The 8549-nt window shown below is 31.5% G+C and overlaps 1 pseudogene; it reads left to right on the plus strand.

Annotated features, from left to right (window-relative positions):
* Positions 1 to 5975, plus strand: part of LOC105621814 — a 19532-nt pseudogene extending 13557 nt beyond the window's left edge.
* Positions 5976 to 8549: the final 2574 nt, after the last annotated feature.

An 8549-nucleotide genomic window follows, 5' to 3' on the forward strand; every position in this document is an offset into this window, starting at 1 on the left:
AACAGATCAATTAAAGTATTCATCGCTGCCTACTACTTTTCCCATCTCTCAGGCAATTTTCGAATTCCATCTCGAAAAAATGACTCGTCTTTGGAGGCCATCCAATTTTGGAGCCAATTTTCGATTTCTGCGAAAGAAGTGAACCGGTGACTTGCTGCATCCTTCGGAACAAGTAATAACAGTAATCAGAAGGCGCAATGTCCGGAGAATACGGCGGGTGCGGTAAAACGTTCCATTTGAGCGTTTCCAAATATTTTTTTACGGCTTTAGCGACATGAGGCTGAGCGTTGTCATGAAGAAGAATAACTTTATCATGTCTTTGCTCGTATTCCGGCCATTTTTCTCGCAATGCACGGCTCAAACGAATCAATTGTAGCCGATATCGATCGCCCGGTAATGGAATCGCCAGGTTTCAGCAGCTCATAGTAAACAAGACCCTTTTGGTCACCAAATACAGAGCATGATCTTCGAATCATGAATGTTCGGTCGTGATGTTGATGTTGAGGTCGATGGCAATGATTGACCAGGCTTAGCGTAGTATTTTTTCTTCTTGGGATTGTCGTAGAATATCCACTTTTCATCTCCAATCACAATCCGATGCAAAAAACCTTTTCTCTATTGTCTTTGAATCAGCTGTTCGCAAGTGAAAAATCGCCTTTCAACGTCTCTCGGTTTCAGTTCATAAGGCACCCAATTTCCTTGTTTTTGAATCATTCCCATGGTTCTCAATCGTACAGAAACGGCTTGTTGAGTTACCCGTAATGATTCTGTAAGCTCCTCTTGCGTTTGACTCTAATCTTCTTCGAGTAATGCCTCTAATTCTTTGTCTTCGAATTTTTTTGGCTGTCCAGAGCGAGATTTGTCTTCAACACTGAAATCTTCATCTTGAAACGTCGAAATTATTCCCTACGTGATTTATCAGTTGGAGCAGTGTCACCATAAACTTCGACAAGCATTCGATGGGCTTCAGTCATACTTTTCTTCCAATTAAAGTAGAAAATCAAAATCTCCTGCAAATGCTGCTTGGTTAACACAAAATTCGACATTTCAAACACAGTAAAAATCAAGGTTTTTGTATGAAACTCAAAGCGATATAAACTGAATATTATTAGCAGATGTTTAATCTCTCTGAAATCGCCAAAATCAGCTATGAACCATTCACAACAGTTATCTTTAGGGAAACGGACCGAACTAATTTGTACTCCCAATAATATAATTGGAAAACCTATTATATCGATTATATGCATATAAGCTATTTGTATACATTTTACAATTCCATGAATTAGTTTAGACTGTAAAGATGTCCCAGATAGCCAAATAATGGCAATATATTACCATTTTGCTGTCACTTATTCCGCATTCAATTTCACCAAACTAAAACCAGGTGTTTCTACAAACTGTTGTTCTGATGTAAAGTCTTCCTTAGAATTTAGCAAACTGCTGGCAAGTTATCATCGTGTGTGCATGGCGTACCATCAGTTTGTTGTTAATGAGACGAGTTTATTATTTATCAATGTATACTTTTACAATTTTGTAAACTCAATCAAATCTCCTGATGTTAACTCAATTTACATTAGATTCCAATGACAGCAAATTGTCAACAAGTTGAATAATAAATGCAGTGCATCAATTTGTTCCATATGCTAAATCTTACTTGGCTATCTGGGATGGGACCTCTTTTTTTCAGTTGTTTCGAAGTTGCTCTTAAATAATTGTCTGTTGAAGCTGACTGGGCTTTATTTTTATTCGCAGACCGCGATCATAAGAACAATAATGTAGCAAAAAGTCGGTACTTCGAGTTTTATTGGCATCAGAACATTGTTGATCATCTCCCAGGACAAAGGACTTTAAGCTTCTTGAATCTCGAACTCAGAAGTGATTGCCACTAATCGACCGAAGAGTGCAACTGATGAGCGAACTCATAGGTGGGATACAGTATCCTTAAGAAATTCATTAGTTATTTTATTCTTAAATGAGGATATAGAAGATGAATAAAGATATAATATTATAATAAAGATATAATATCCAAGTGTCATTTATAAACAAATTTTATGAAACAAATTTATGAGATGATAATTTTCGGTTCAGATGGTGAAGATGTACGGTTGAGAGAAACCGTTCAGTCAAATTGAGTAATCAGAAAGTTGGAGATCAAGCAAATCAAATTCTCGTCCTATGTGTGCACGACATATATAGCTATCATAATCTTCACTGAATGATTGATTGCCTCTTTTACCTTGATAACATTCGTCTTAATAGAAAATAATTTGACTGCCTGTTGCCATGAAATGTTGACATATTTTAACTCTCTTATTGTCGCGTTGTACTTTCCGTAATACTGCTAGGTGAATCAATAGTGTCATTCACTCGATTGGAGGTATATGTGTTATCATATTATTTTCTAATTTACAGTGAACTTAAATCTAAAATCTTATATGTCTCTATTGTCACGTACTTATTGAAGTACGCTTAATTTTTATATGATTGTTGTTTAATTTTTTACTGATGGACGAAGTGAACATGAGACGCTTTTCGGAGAACACGCTTCAATTGCAATTTAAATCTCAGAAATCAAAGGAAGCAATTAATGCAGAGTATCAAATAGACAAGTACATCTCGAAAAATGGGAGTATTTTGTCTGAACATCAAAGATTATCTCACCTTCCGGTATATAAAGCTTCAGTGGATTTCCGCCAATTGGATCAGTGGCCAATTGCCGCCGACTTTGTGCAATATCAATTTAACTATCAAGGTCAATTGTGTGCTATAATCGATGCAGTAGGCAAATGCTCCGGGAAATCGTCTACATTACATCTACTATTAAAGGAATTAAATCTTGACACGGGTTCTGTAATCCTTACTTAGCTCCTCAAAGCATAATTTTCCAGGCAATTCATCCACTGGATATTTCACGAACAATCCGAATCTGCGTATCTCCTATCCCAGTCAAGAACCCTGGCTTTTCAGTGGTACTGTAAGGGACAATACACTGTTTGGCCAGCCCTATAAGAAGGCTAGATACATGCAAGTAATTTTCATGATCCAAAGTAATTGTTGCGGATATTCTATAGTGTTTATATATTCCTGCTATTGCACGTTAGAATCAAGGATTTTTACATGTAATTAGTAACAATTAGATCTTTCAAATCTTCATCGCATCAATTATTATCAATCAATATGAACATTTTTGTGATTGAATATAAAAAAAATATATTTTAACAAGTGTTATAAATTTTTCTACATCTTTAATCTATATTGTGATTTTATTTAGATAAAAGAAAAATGTCTAATATTTCCTAATTTCGAAATTTCTAACATAGTTTAAAGTTTCTTTTTGATTAATTGGCAAATGTTTCAGGTAGCAAATGTGTGCGCCTTGACGAAAGATTTCCGACAATTTCTGCAGAGAGACATAACGATGGTCGGCGATAGAGGTGTATCTCTGTCCGATCGCCAAAGAGCGAATCAATCTCACGAAGGCAGTTTTATAGACAAGCGGATATCTATTTGCTCGACAATCTCTTGAGCGCAGTGAATACTCGTGTTGCTAGGCATCTCTATGGGAATTGCATGACTGAATATCTCCACGGCAAGACGAGGATACACATATCAACTTCTAATTCCTTAAAAGGGCGGATCACATCATCGTACTAGATCGAATAAGTAACAAAGAATAACTTATAACAAAGAATAACTTCAAATATCTTTATTAAATTAAAAAATTTTTAATTTTAAAAGTTTAATTTTTTAATTTGTTTAAAAGTAAAGAATTTAGACATAATAATGACAAAAGCAAATTTAACTTATTGCTGAATGAATAATTAAAAAATTTTTTTTATTGTTATGAAGATAAACATTATTTTATTAATAACACATAAAAATTAGATAATTTCATAATTAAAATTAATAAATAAGATTTTTTGATGATTTTTTGAAATGAAAAAAATGACATGAAATTTTGAACATTTAATTTATATGTAATTTACATATAATTAATTAAAAGATGAAGGTTGAATATCTTTTAAATTAAATATCCTGATTTTGTTTCCTAAGGGTTTCGTAAAAAATGCAAGGAAATTATAATTATACAATCAAACAAAGATTTCATTGGAATGTTGGATAACTTGAATCAAACGCGGAGAAAGGAAGAGGACATGGGAAGAGCTTTGGATGTCTAAAAGAATTACAATAATGAGACGAATATCACGATTATCAACTACAAGTTCCATCACTGTAAGATGATCGCACATTATTTATAATAAAAAAAATATAAAAATTGAAAAAAAATATTTTACATTTATTTTTGTTCAATAAAAATACATAGCACAAAAAATAAAAACGTAAAATAAAAATAGAAAAAAATGAACATAAATAAAAATAAAATAATTTTAAAAAATATCTGTATTTTCACTCATTAAAGATTTCTAATATCTTCACTAATTATTATCAATTAATAAAGAAGCGCGGGAGAAGTTTTTAAATTAAGATTCAAAAAAGTTAAATAGTTTTCAAATATCCACAAATTTTCTTAATAATATTTTCTTCTAATTTTTAAATAATTTAAACTGAATTAACTTTATCAGATTACATCTATTGTGAGAGATAAATTCAAATAATAAATTATTATTTTGCTATGTGTAGCACATTGATGATTTGGATTATGGGGAGAACAATCCGGAAGCTGAGATGACGGCACACGATCGAATAACCGGCAGAATATAAAAAGAATATCTGCATAAAAGTGGCAATAATTTCACGCTAGCTGTACTGCTGATGATCATCATCAGTCAGATCGCCATTACCGGAAATGATTACTGTCTGTCATGAAACTATCTTGGAGGACGTCAGGCGTATTGAAAATACTAGTGATGTCAAACAATTTGCGAACATGTACAATAATAATTTCCTTGAGTCTTCACGATCTTCACGTTGAATCCGGACGACCTGCTGAGTTTTATGAATCCCATATACGTATACATTCTGTATCATTGCCTGCATCGCTTTTACCTTGTTTCGTACCTTTCTTTATATGAAGGTCTCTAATGAACTCGAGTAGTAACTTTCATAATATCACGTTCTTCAAACTGCTGCAGGCGCGCATGTCCTTCTTCTATAACAATCCTTCCGGTGACTTACGAAATCCGATAATCGTCTTAACTAATCTACAGAAACATTCAGAAAAATTCTTTTATAACAATTTTTTTAAATATTTTTCAGATAATTTTTAGAATATTTCATAATTTTTATATAATTTTAAAATTTTTTAGAAAGATTTTTTAATTTTTAAATGAATTGAGACTTTTTAGAAGTGTTGAGAAAGTTTGTAACTTTTCTAAATTTCTTTATAGATAGATGTAAATTCTGAAATAGAATTTACAAGATTCCTCACTTTATAAATTCCAAAGATAACTTAAAAAATGTGAAGAAATTAAGAAAAATTTTTCTTTTAAAGGAATGTTTATAAATTTAAAATATAAGAATTGTTAAAAATATTATTAGAATCTTTTTGGAAGTTTTCAAAATGTTTATTCCGGATACAGAACACTAAAATATTTTTGTCGTATGTGATATTATTAAGTTGTAATGATCGCTATAACTATGCATAAATAAATAAAGCGTAATGATAATGTAAATCTTTTTTTGCACATATTCATGATATCAAAGATACAAATTATGGAAATTGATTAATTTTGTTTTAGAATATTAAATTATTTTTATGTAACTTATGCCAATTGTATTATTTAAAAGTCATTCTAATTATAAGCTCGAAATAAGCGATCTGCTTAATTTGTTTAGAAAATTTGCAAGCATTTTTCATTGTAATAAATTATCGAATTTACATCGATTTCGATTCTTGGACTTGTAATTTCTTTTCTTAGTTCTTACAGAGAGTTAACGATTTTTGTATTCCAGGAAGAATTTTAAACAGATTTTCGAAGGATACGGGCATCATGAATGAATGGCTGCCCAAATGATATTAGAGGTGATCCAAGGTTTTAGAAAGAAATATAATGGAGGCGATAATTAATCAGTGGATGCTGATATTGATAGTCATCAATAACACAAGACTAATTGTCTTGTTCTCTTTTCTTCGTTATGAAAGAATCCTATATGAAAATTGTCAAGACCTCAAAAACATCTCGAAGGCGTAAGTATATTAGAGCAAGTAACACGTTATTAGAAAAAAGGCGTATGTTATATCTTTGAAGTTTAAATTCGTGGACTCCAACGAATTCTTAAAGTTCTTATATTTCTTGGAATTTAATAAATTCTTTAGAAGTTTTTTTGAATGTTTTTGTTTTCAGTTTGAAAAGTCCCATATTCTCGTCCCATAAATACCACTGAAAGGTTTACTGACGATCAGAAGCAGCAACATTGAAATCGAGAAATTAATGCGATTTGAATTGAAAAAAACGATTTGATGAGTTGCAAGATCATCAGCGGCACATAGTACTTCTTTTTAAAATGCGCGACAGCCTTTGTGGATTTAATAATGCCTGTTCCTCGCCTGCTTTTGCTTTTCTCTAATACCAATGAATGAGACTAGTAAATTATATGTAATTAATAGATTCTTAGTTAAGACAGATAAATTTTTTTTCTAAGGATTTCATAAAGATGCAAAAGGCAACTTAGAAGAATTAATTAGTAGAATAAATAAACTTTTAGTTTCAATCCTTATTTCTATGTGTGATTCTTTTTCTCAATCTTCAAATTATTGCAAGTTTTCTTTGTTCTTTATACTACAGGCAATGTAATCGGCAGCAAAGCAGGTCTAACAATACTCGCAGTCATTGATCCTAATCGTTTGTCTACAATACATCGCAAAACAATTTAGCAAGTCAGTATCAGTGATGACCTCAGTGGAAAGGATTCTTCAATACATAAATCTTGCTAAGGAGGAACTTATTACCTCGGACAATCCATCGCCACCTACATGGCCATCCCAAGGATCCCAATTGATCTTGAAGGATGTCAACATGAAATATCATATGGATGATTCACCAATTTTGAAGATATAAAATAAACCAACTGTTCTTACAAACATTATTTGTGTTTTATCACGTAATCGGGCTTTATAGAATCTGAATGTATTCATCAAGTCTGGCTGGAAAGTTGAAGTGGTTGGACAAACCACTGGCGCTGGTAAGTCCTCCTTGATTTCGTCACTTTTTTTCTTGTTCAATGAAAATCTAGATGACGAAATCAAGATCGAAAAAAGCCTGCGCTGTAAAATCTCCATTATACCATAGGAACCTATGCTCTTTTCCAAGAGTCTACGTTACAATCTGGATCCGTTTAATCAGTATAATGACTTGAAGCTGTAGAAAGTGTTGCGAATTGAATGCGCTGGATCACGCTGGATTATGATATTTTCTCTGGCGATCATAACTTCAGTATCAGAGGCAACTCATGGCCAGGCCATCCAGAGAAACAATTGCTTGCTCGTTCTCGATGAAGCCACGGCCAATATTGATTCGCAGTGAGACTTTACGATTCTTTAGGATTGTATTTAAATATCATTTGATGAAGACAATAAATTTTGATTAATTAATTATATATTAATAAATTCTCAATAACAAATAAAGTCACAATAATCGCAACAAAGTCATGATATGCAAATATTTGTCACGAATGTGATATAAATACAATACAATAAAATTATTGTTACTGTGCGAATGTCCTTTGCTTTGTTACAGGTGTAACATTATACAGATGAATTAAAAATTATTTATTATGTTATAATACATACAGATACATATGACACATACAGATCAAGATAATAATGTGATGTAATCTTTGATGATTTTACAGTAATGTCACAAGTTATGATGTGATTGAGAGTTTATTGTAATACCCAGCAAACGAGAATAGATATAAATTGAAATAGATTCAGATTTTCAGAAATATTGATTTACGAATATTAAAATGAATACTTTTCAATCTTGAATGCATTTTTATTCATTTATAGGAATTGCATGGAACATATCTTTAAATCTAAAAATAATATTAGCTTTTTCTGTGCAAAAAGCACAATTGTGAATACTTCAATTCAAAATTTTGAATAGGTAATATAAATTTTGAATAGGTAATAAGGCAGTTTTTCAATCCTATTGCATCCAATTAAATCTAATTGAATCCAATTGAATCCAATTAAATCCAAAAAAATATTCGCTATTTAAAATACGCATTCGGATAGAAAAAAATTTCAATTCATTTTAATCCATTTTCGTTTGCTGGGTATGAACATGACTTTTTTTGCTGTGAGGTATAGCAATAAATTATCATATGTAAATAATTCAAGCTTTCTATTATTAAGTTGCTACTTTTGCAAATGATTGCGATATAAAGTATTTTCATAGTATGTTACCAGGGTACATCAAGTTATAGTACGATAAACATTCATTTTGTAATAAATTCAAGATTAATAGAAATCAAATCTTTTTAAATTAAGTCGGATTGATAGACATTTCCATCAAAATTGTATATATTTTGTATCTGTAATTTGCAACGCACAAGAGAGAGAGAGAGAGAGAAAGAAAGAGAGGAGG

The sequence above is a fragment of the Atta cephalotes genome (assembly GCF_000143395.1).
Source record: "Atta cephalotes unplaced genomic scaffold scaffold00037, whole genome shotgun sequence".
NCBI classification, from domain to species: Eukaryota; Metazoa; Arthropoda; class Insecta; order Hymenoptera; family Formicidae; genus Atta; species Atta cephalotes.